Raw genomic sequence first — 11,667 nt, 5'->3', positions numbered from 1 at the left:
CCAGTGTCGTGCACTTCTGAGAAAAAAATTTGCTCCGTCTTGTTTATGATCACCCAATGAGGAGCTGAAGAAAAGAATTATGTCCCCATTGAGCTTTCTGTTTTCAAGGCTTAACAAAGACAAATCTTTCAGCCTTTCCCCATACATCATATGCTGCAAACTTTTCACAATGTTGATGGCTCTCTACAAGACTTGTTACAATTTTGTCAGTCAGTTTTAGTTTTTGTGCATTGAAATTCTACACCTCATAGATTATTCCACACGTAGCTTATCAAGTGCTGAGCAGAAGGGACATATGACTTTACTTGATCTGCTATCTACGTTTTTACTAATGCAAGGCAGTATTTGTTGAAGCTACCTATCCTTTATCATGGTCTGTTTGCATTGACTTGCTCCCTCATCTTCTATAGATGTATGCTGTCAAGCACTTTGGGCATTTATAAATATCCTCTTTGCCTATGTTGTTCCTAGTTTGGCATTCCTCTTTCATTGATAGTATTTCATTCCTCTAAATTTCACCACTTGGCATAGGGACTTGGGAAATTTGAAAGCAGATATTGTTGTAAGTACAAAAGAGAGCAAACTAACTGAATGTCATCCACATCATTCAGCAGTGGGCATACCTTTTCCTTTGTCTCATTTTTTTCTGCCACTGTACTTACAAGTGGGATTTATAAGATATTTTCTCCTTTATGATTATTTTTCATGAGGATAGTATTTTCTTTCTTTACATATCTTAAGTCCATTCTGCAAGAAAACACTTCAAATAACTTCACTGAAGTCTAACCCTATTTCTAGTGGATACATGTTAACTTAAAAAAATAGGTTCTCAGAGATGGAAATGTGACTGTAGATGTGAAAACTACATTTACTTTTCATCTAGAAAAGTGACTTTTCTTCACCTGGGGTGAAATGTATGGCTGGCAAGACAGCATTCAGGAATTGAACTACTATTTCCAGACTATGCCTGAATCATTTTGAGGATAATTGAAGGACAAGTCTTGGGAATGCTTAAGCCAGCACTTTCCACAAACATTAAGCAATTTTTTAAAACTTAATTTTAATTATCTCAACAGCATACTGGTACAATAACCTTTCTTTCTCTCCTTCTTGGTTTTAAATTACCTGGAAAGATGGCTTGAAAAATGAGGATGTTCATGTGTTAGGCTGCTCTGCCACTTTTAAAGTGCATGGAGAAAATTCCAACTCAACCCAAACTCAAGGCATTCATACCCAAACTGGGTAGGAATGCTATCAATTTTTGATTTATCTTACATTATTCTGTTATGTTGTTTATTCCTATGTTCAGATTTTCTTCTTTTCCCATCCATCCCTGCTGCACCCCATTGCACAAATACAATCTGAGTTATGTGTACATCCTTACAGGGGTTTAAATTTTCAAATTTTTCTACAGATTAGGAACTGGAGTGAATGGTTTATGACAAAAAGGTTTCAAGAACTCAGAACATGCTGTTTGGTCAAATGACAAAACCCCCCCCAGTATTTTTATTTTTCTGCACTGATGGAAAATTGGAAGAAAACAAAATCCTTAGCTTAAAAGGAATTAAAATTCTGGTTACTTTTTTGTTTGTAAAGTACATTCCTAACTGAAATTCTAGAAGTCACGAGGAACTTATCTGGGGAGAACCTTTCACTCATTTCATTATTCCAATTGATAGGTCTTAAAACTTTACAATATTGATCAATAAGCTACAATATACCATGGCACAAAAGTGACTTTTAACATTAAAAAAGATAATTAATTGGTCCTAACTTACTATATGTGCCAAATTTTCAGACAACACCAAGCTGAGCAGTGCAGGTGACACACCTGAAGTATGGGATGCCAACCAGAGGGACCTGAACAAGCTTGAGAAGTGGGTCCACAGGAACCCACAACAAGGTTCAACAAAGCCAAATGTGAGGTCCTGCACATCAGTTGAGGAAACCCCTGGTACCAACACGGGCTGTGGGAAAGGGGTTGAGAATAGTCCAGTAGAGAGGGTTGAAGGTAGTGGTGGATAAAAAGCTGTGCATAAGCCAGCAATGTGTGCTTGCAGCCCAGAAAGCCAACTGTATCCTGGGCTGCATCAAAAACAGCATGAGCAGCATGTCAATGGAGGGGATTCTGCCCCTTTGCTCTGCTCTGGTGATACCTCACCTGCAGTGCTGCACCCACCTCTGGGATCCTCATTATAAGAAAGACATTGACCTATAGGAGTGGGCCTGATGGGGCCACAGAGGGCTGGAGCAGCTTTCCTATGAAGACAGGCTGAGAGAGTTTGGGTCATTCAGCCTGGAGCAAAAAAGATTTTGGGGAGATCTTCCTGTGACCTTTCATTAAAGAGGTCTGTGGAAAGATAACTGGCAGTAAAATTAGAGGAAACTGAGAAGTTATATCCCATCCTAATAGAAGTTAGGTATGGAAATTATGGGGTAAAATAGAGTTGCTGCTCCCTGGGTGGAATGCAGTTGACATGCCCAAAACCTATTCCACTATCATTCCTGATACACTTGGTCTGGAAATATAAGCACCTGCTAAGGAGAATGGAATGGAGGGTGGAGCAGCGTGGAGGAACCACAGCCAGGGTCTCTTGAAACCCTTGCAGGGTAGACTTAGATTAGATAGGAGAAAGAAATTTTTCACAATGAGAATTGTGAAGCACTAGAGTAAGTTGCTCAGAGAGGTGGTAGATGCTCCATCTCTGGAAACTCTGAAGGTCAGGTTAAATGGGGCTTTGAGTAATCTGACGTAGTAGATGTTATCCCTGCTCATTGCAGGGGAGTTGGACTTAATGACCTCTAAAAGTCACTTCAAACCCAAACCTTTCTATGGTACTGTGATCTATGATAGGATATGATATGATACGATATGATTGATATGTAATGATATGATATGCTCCTTCATATGAAATCCTGATTGTAGGTAAAACAGGTAGGGGTCTGGGCAGAAATATGTCATTGCTTGAATTAATTGATAAATTTTAGCAAGGATTATATTCTTTCATTCCTCAGGTGAACATATAGGCAAAACAGAAACTGGAATTCTATCCACACACATCTCATATAGAAAAGGGGAAAATTAAATTATCTTTTGTGTGGTTTGAGCAGGTGCCATCGCTCTTTACATATGACTTCATAAAATAAAGAAATTTTATTAATATTTAATTATAACTTTTAAAGGCAAATTAAGAATGTGCATTTTTAAGGTTTTGGTAGTAGATGACAAAAGGGAAAATATGAACAATGAAAAATAATCATCAAGAAGCTCAAGCTAGAAACTTACTGTATAGTATTAGAAACAGCTGCCAAGGGCACTGCAAAATTTATACAGCACATGGAGAATGTGTGTCTGATCTTACTGGCATTAATAAACAGGTAAAAAAAAATTATTATAAGTTATGTACTTCAGAAATACACAGTGCTGAGTTGGCTCAGTGAAATTTTATGGACTCTTTCTACAGACATTCTCCTTATCTCAAGGGGCCAGCCCCTTATTACATAGAGAAGTCAGTAAGGAAGAAATTTGGGGGATTTCTGTATCTTTGAAAAGTGGTTTAAACTTGAGCACAGGCTTGCTTTTAACTTCACAGAAGTTTAATTTAAAAATAAATCAGAACATTTCTGTTGGTTATATCAACGGTGTTGTGCTGTCCATTTATGTTTAATTATATGATATTCTAGTCTATAAATTAAGATGCTTTGTATAAAGACATATAAAAGTACTACATGATCACAGGTTTAATTAAATATTTTTCATTTAAATTAACTCTTCAAAAGAAGGATATTTAGTTTATTACATGAAGATTTCTACTTTTATTAACTTCTATACAGCTCAGAGATAATTAGCAGCACATATGAAATGTACCTTGGGTCCTTTGATGGTGTTTATTTCAATAGAATAAGAAAGCACGAAAATGTATTTTGATACAGTCCAAATTAAACACTGAAGAAGAAAAAACTGTTTAGGACATTTTAAAATTTATGTGAACTCTTCTGTAGAATTACTGCTACTGTGTGAAAGAAAATTGACTAATTAACTTGTGTAAAACTAGCCCCTAATGGAAGTATCTGACTTTGAGCTACTGCTGTTTTGAACACTCAGCTGGAAGGACAAACACAAGAGACACATCAATAGAATTAATGATAGTGGCAAAGTGGCTTCACAGAGATGAGACTATAATGTTCATATAGTCCATGGGGAGAAACAGTAGGAGAGACCGTAGATTTTCTTAAAAGGAAAATGACAATAATCTACTTTACATGTTATACATAATTATAAAAGTTGCATTGAGAGCAGTAGATTTTGCAATGCCAATTTTCATTGCTTCTAGCATTGGTAGTAGAGCTATTATAAATATTCATAACAATTTTATCACTCTAACCAACTACTTTAATATATAATATGCCAGATATATTAAATGTTTCTTTCCTTATGGCTTTTGGATACTCAGAAAACAAATGGTGATTGACACAGTGCAGAGGGCTTTAAAAAAGCCCTAATACCTTTTTTTTAAAGAACTGAATTTATTGAACAAGTTAATATTTTCTCTCAGCTATACTGCCTTTCAGTTCTGGATATGTGATCTAGAAGTTATTTCTCCTCTCATGCAATACATAAAAATGGCTTCTCTTAAGAATAAGTTGGAGGCCTTCTTAGGGCTATGAGATCTAAGCAGTGTGACAGAGCTCCATTTTGGAGATTATTGCTAATTCCTCATAGAGATGCTTTGCTTCTGGGTTATATATTCAGCCAGACTTCTGGGGATAAAGTATCATCAAAAGGCATTAGGACTGAGAGTGTCTCCTCAGGGAAGAGCTTACCAAGGGGACCAGAGCAGCAGAATTTCCAGAAAGGTTCTTCAGGCTGGCATAGGGTTGTTCAGACAGGCCTGTGGGGCTTGGCACTGCTCTTCTGCTCTTCTGCAAAGCAGTAGATTGATTCCCAGCCTGACAGCTGGCTGATGGGCCTGGTTCTGCACCCACAAAGGCAAACCTAATCTGGAAGGGATAAAACTTGGACCTCTGTCTGCCTGCTTGTAATTTCTGTACAAATTCTGCTGAATGAGGGCCACATACCAGCTTGACATGGGGAAAAATCACTCCCTTCTCTCTCCTCCTTCTCTCATTGCCCCAGAAGGATTGTATTAGCTTTGGTGAAGACCATTTTCTCTGTTAATATACAAGTCTCCTGCTTTTCTAGATAACAGACTAGTCTTCGGGCAGAACATATTTGCTGGGGTTTTTAACTTAAACTACAACAGTGTGAATGAAATGAGGTGTTACTAATTATTAAAGTACATTCATAATTTTACTTTATCAACCACATATCCTCTTGATGCACACTTTGTTGATGAAATATCTCAGATTCACCATAAAGCTCCAAATATAAAAGCTATGGCTTTGTTATGTGGATATGAGAAGAAAATCGAAAGAGTACAACATGAGCAACCACAGAGCCATCTGCAGGGCAAGATTTCAGATACCAGTCTTTTCTATTTTATTAACTTTTCTACCTTACAGTGAATTATACTATTAGATAAACAGTATTAAATGTACCTCCATATAAGAAAACAAAATTCTGGTTAATGGGGAACAATTTTCTGAAGGGAATGCACTTGTGTACCTCTTCTCATTAATCAGTGCTCCTCAGACAAATTATTTGCAGAGGTTAAAACCATTACCTCTTTTTTCTTAGCTTCACTCTCCCTTAACAGCACAGTCTACTTCCACTGCACTGTAGGAACTCTAGTCAGAAATCGAAAGCTTTTCCTGCTGCTCTTTTTGAAGGCACCAGGACATCCATTGACAATGATTCCAACATAAAATTTCACATGCAAGTGCCAGTACAGCTTCTCAGAGAAATTTCAAGCATTTTTTTTGAATGACAACAGTAGGTGTAGGGCTAAAACTCAGAATACCAGAGATTATTTTATCTTTCTTTAATGCTGCTGTAGTGTGTGTTTGCTTGCCAACACAGCTCTGCTTTTCAAGCAATATGTATAATTTGTTTAGACCTTGTCTCACATGTAGTGCTGGCAAATGGAAATGGGCCTTACAGTGACATTGTTTTCATCTCTCAGATTCAGTTTTTGTGTCTACATAACTCCGTGTCTTTGTTAGCTGTAAGCACATAGCTTTGCATGAATCAGTGGTTTTTCAGGATGATGGGAGAAAGCCATATTGACAAAATAGACCTGGAAAGACTATGCAGACCACATAAGTTGAAAGGTAGCTTCTTGTAGCATGGTAAGTAGCTGTTAGGCAAAAAAAAAAAAAAAAAAAAAAAAAAAAAGAATTTTTACACCCTACAAGAATTGGAAAGCATTTTTAATCTGCATGCCCTTCCAGAGGAAGTGTTTGGCAGATCACAAATGGGTGAGTGTGCTGCAGCCACTGTAGAGCTGCACTTTCTTGTCCTTTAAATGCACTTCTGTAGGTAACCTCTAAATTCTGTAAATTTTATGGAACTCAGTGGTTTCTTGCTAGAAAGAAAAGGTAGTATGCCAAAGACTTGACAGTTTTCATGCCCTCAACTTTTCCATTATTGTGTTTTCAAAACTCTGCTCCTTTCCAGGCTTCCAAAATCCACTAAATCACAGTTCTGTTACCCTCAGAATTTGCACTGGATTAGTTTAGTATATTTTTTCAGTTTATTTTGTTTGTTTGGTCTTGGTCTTGAGATTTTTTCAGTTTAATGCCAATGATTCAGGAAGAAACAGGGGATCTTAAGCAGACATAATACTTGCCATGATCTAAACTACTTGCTGTGGATAAATAGATAGTTAGATTCTTGATCCACCCTTGGGACCTGGGGCAAAGCTTTACATCCCCAAGTGATTTCTTGCTTGTGTGCTCTCTTGATCGGCTTTTACCGCCCAGTCTTGTGCCAGAGGCTGTGCTGGAGCCATTCTAAATCACTGGGAGAACTCTACTCAAACCACTCCATACCCTGAGGTGGTTTGCATGTGGCAGCAGGATGATTAGCATGAAACAAACAACAGCTCTTTCTTCCCTGTCACTTGTCTTTGGGGCATTGCTCATCTTTTCCCTGTCTTCAGGTAAAGATAAGGAAAAGAGGTACCTACAGCCATAAATTGTTTATGACAATCAGATTAAAAGCAATGAGAAAATGCTATCAGCTGCAAAACAAGAATACTGACTTTTCACTTATAAAATCCTTTTAAGAAAAATAAAAGTTGCCATTAAAATGGAAAAATCTATTGAAAAGTGTTTCTGTGGGCAGATTTTTAAAAGTTATTTTTAAGAAGCAGGTTATCATATCATCAGAATAATGTTCATAAATATTTTTATTGAATAAAACTCTGCTGAAATCTGAAATTTGTTCACACTTCAGTAATTGTATAAGTATGGTTTATGTTCAAACTGTTTTAATTTAATTGTTTTTTTGAAACAGTGTGCCCTGTCTTCCAAGTAGGTGGAATTGTATTGTTTATTATAAAATTGACAAATCAGTACAACATTAATTAAATACTTTTCTATTGTTTGGATATTAAAAAAAAAATCTATGTTCTATTTTCTTCAGAACTTTTACAGTGATTATATTTCTTTTTAGAAGTGATTCCAACATTGCAGCTGCAAAACAGGAGAAATTCAATAGCAGATTTCTTGCTATAATTGATAAATCAATAGTAAAGTAAAAAGTAAAAGTAATAGAAAAGTAAAAATAATAGAATTTTATCGATAAATTACCAGAAAATATCAGTATTTTTTGAGAGTGGAAGATCTGTACATGTTCAAAAATTTTGTTTGTGACTTGTTAAAATTATATGTCCAAATGATATCTGTATTTATTAAATTGAATCAAAGCTGCAGTGTTCTCTTTTTGTGTTTTAGAAACTAACAAACTAGATGTCATATCTTTGACCTTCTACAGAGCCCAAATAAAATGGGGGGATTTATGTTTTCACTATTCATGGCAACTCTGGAAAATACAATCCTTTTCCTAACCTTTTAATATCAGTGAAATGAGTTTGCTGCATTGACTACTAGAAGCAATCTGCAATAAGGCCTTCAGCCTTCTGTGGGAATTATGTGGTTTGGATCCCACAGAAGATCCTCATGAAATTTAATGTCTGGTGAAATTATTCACTAGGACAGGACAGATGTGACCTGGCATTGATCTCATGGGAAACTGCTGAAACAGAGCATTGCGCCATATTACCTAGAAAGTTTTTTAAAATGCTCCTGATATAATCAATAGTGCATGGAAGAAGCAGCTGCTCAGAACCATGAACAATACTTTTATCACCCCATTGTTAATGTGGCTTCAAAATTTTTGGTACCAGCAGTTGAATATTTAAATACAATTGTTCCTTTTTCTTCTGAGAAAAACTGATAGACTGTGGACTGTCTTAACACTGTGAATCTGTATGTACGTTTAAGAATATAATTTTAAATTATTGATTTATTTTATTTCATAAACCTCATTGTTAATAGAGATTTCCTCATTTGCAACCTTCTTAAAACAATTTAGATTGTTAGCTGCCTAAGATGACTCTTCACTGGCAGTCAAAGGAGTTTGACTACTGAAAAATGCTTCTATATATACAAGTGCTTATTTTTGACTACAGGGATTGTCTTTCTGTCTTCACCGATGGTGTGATGTCATGTTTTAGTATTCACTTTGAGCCAAAATTTGCCTTGTCACTGACTATCAGAAACAGTCACTACTGTGTAATTCATATTCTTTTTTCCTATGTATACAGCATTGAATTTGCCTCTCCTAGAACACACGTTTTCTAAAGTAATCAGCTCATGAAGAAATAGTTATCATATTTGTTTATTATTAACTACTCTACCATTTTCCATGATCATCTGCACACACAGAAGAAGGAGGACCCCAGAAACTATAAGCCTGTCAGTCTCACTTCAGTGACCAGTGAAATTATGAAAAATATTATTCTGGGAAGTATTGAAAAACACCTGGAGGACCAACACATTCATCGATGACAGCCAGCACAGCTTCATGAGGGGGAAGTCCTGCTTCTCAAACCTGATTTCCTTCTATGGCGGGGAAACCCACTTAGTTTTTCCAGGAAAACAAGTAGATGTAATCTTTTCAGCAAAGCTTTCGATACTGTCTCATACAGGATCCTTCTGGACAAAATGTTAACAACCAAGTTACATGATGGGTGGGCAACTGGCTCATAGGTCAGGCACAAAGAGTTATAGTGAATGGGGTGACACCAGGCTGGTGACCTGTCACTGGTGGGGTTCCACAGGGCTCCATCCTCAGCCCTGTGCTCTTCAATATCTTCCTAAACTGCTTGGACAAAGGACTTAAAAGAATACTAAGTTTTTGATGACATTAAGGTGGGAGGAGCTTTAGACTCCTTCAAGGACAGAGATGCCCTGTAGAGAGACCTTGACAAATTACAGGGATGGGAATCACCAGCCATAGAGAATTTAACAAGGATAAGTGCCAGATTCTGCACCTTGCTTAACATTTTCAGGAGTGATTTAGAGAGTTAAAAGGTGCAGATTTAATTTTTTTTTTCCCAAACTGTCAGTAGAAATGAATGTCAGCCCACTACAGTTTTATCATCAAATTTTAAGTTTGTATTAATTTTGCACGTTTATGTGTAGATAAGTAATTTGATTCTGGCTAAAATAATGGCAACAGATGATCTTTAATTCAAACAATGTATTTCTAAAGGCTGCAACACAGCTGGGATTATCATCTTTGTGGGTAATGACATTGGACCACAATTAGTTGTATATCCTTTTTAGTATAAAAATATCCTTCAGTTATCTTACTTGATAAAGTACTAAACATGGTCTCAGTAGAAAAGTAATACAAAAATCCATATTACCCAAGTGAATTGCCCTTGCGTTATTGATTATAATAAATAAAACCTATAAAATTGTGCCACTCTTGTCTCTTAGAGTAATGAGTGCATTTCAAGTTCTGCTTGTCTGAAGCTTTTATACTTTGAAACACTGAATTAGTTTAACATGTATTAAATTACTTACAGTGAATCCTCCAATTATATTAAGACACAATCCTTCATTCAGACAGTTGATGCTGAGCAGCCTGCAGTAGTCAATTACTTCCTCACAGTTCTTTCCAGTGAATCCTGGCATGCAGCTGCAAATACACCAGTGTATTTTAGAGAACTTGCATTTTAAAAATTAATTGTATTTAATTATGTTCCATTATTCTATTAAATAATGTTCTTTCAGTAACAAAACAGATCTCTTATGTTATTTAAAATACACAGAATACATTTTCAAGCAATAAAAATCTGTTGCAGGATTCTGGATAATTTTGCTTTTTTGTAAATAATTTCTTTTTTTGACTAAAGTATTTTACACCAATATTTCATTTGATCTTCCAGGAAAAAAAAATCTACAAAGAAGTAATGTTTAATAAACAGCTATGGACAAGGTAACAAGGTTTTGGAAAAGTATTAGAAAGGATAGGTCAATTAAAGCATCAGAGAGGAAAAAAAATATGATAAGTAATTACCATCAATCACTGCTAATGATTAAAGAGCCGTAAATAATGACATGCTCAGTTATGTAAGGAACAATATAGAGAGAACAATGCATAGCTGGTTTTGTGTTTGCTTAATTGTAATTCAGTATTTTCAGTAATTTCACCATTTTCTTTAAAGAAGAAAATTAACATTCAATTCTTGTGATTGTTTGTTAGTTCCATGTGACCCCAATGGAATGACGGATAACTCATGTGTAGTAAAAAGAACTGCAGAAATTTCTTCTGTTTCATGTCAGCACTTATTATTAGTAGAAGAAAATCCTTTCCTGTAGCTTTCCAATGTCAAAAAAAAATCTCATATACACAAATAAAATAGATGAGATTCAAATGGATAGTCAAGATGCCTTATTCAAAAGCAATAATGGAACAATCTAGAAAAATATTTGAATATTTATATCTTGATAGATCCATAACCCTTGTCAAACTCTCTTGCCATGTTCTTACAGACATGACATATTCCTCTGTCTAAAAGCTATTTCTGGTATTGTGGAAAGAAAATATTTAAGAAGAGAAAGGAAATGACCAGTTAACTGAACATTTTTGTTTGTGAAGGAATCCAAAATAATAGATGGGACATTTCTTTATCTATTTCAAAGGGTTAGTTTTTGAAATTATTCAGTCCAGAAGCTGGAAATTATGGAGATTATACAGAATTGCTTGTGGTTTTCCTATATTCTTGCTCCTAATAGATATGAGATCCAGATGTGTTGCTTATGTTTTCTCATTTGACAAAAAGAAAACAATCCTATCCCTTGTTTCAAAATGGATGAAACTTCTCACAGTTATGAAGCATACTAAAGTAACGGATGTATTTTCAAAAACAACTTCTCTGGCAACAATATTCAACAGAAAATATCTGAGTTCACCATACTTTCTAAACCAGTTAAAGTTGTTTATCAGTGGGTATAGCTCTGAGTCTGAGCAATGCACAGACACATCTAGCATGTCCAGAAGCTTAAGTCACTTATTAACCTTATTTAATTTTTAAACTGACGGATTTAACCAAAAATCCCTGGAAACCAACCACAATTCATGTATAGGACCATTTGGAAAGAGGTAGATAATTATGGAAAACCTTCTGTAAATGGTTGTATGCTTTGAGGCTGTTATAGACACAACCACATGAGGACACTCCATGCAAGTAG

The sequence above is a fragment of the Lichenostomus cassidix genome, chromosome 3 (assembly GCF_008360975.1).
Source record: "Lichenostomus cassidix isolate B80296 chromosome 3, HeHo_3.0, whole genome shotgun sequence".
In the NCBI taxonomy this organism is placed as follows: domain Eukaryota; kingdom Metazoa; phylum Chordata; class Aves; order Passeriformes; family Meliphagidae; genus Lichenostomus; species Lichenostomus cassidix.
Note: the sequence above shows the minus strand (reverse complement) of the source record.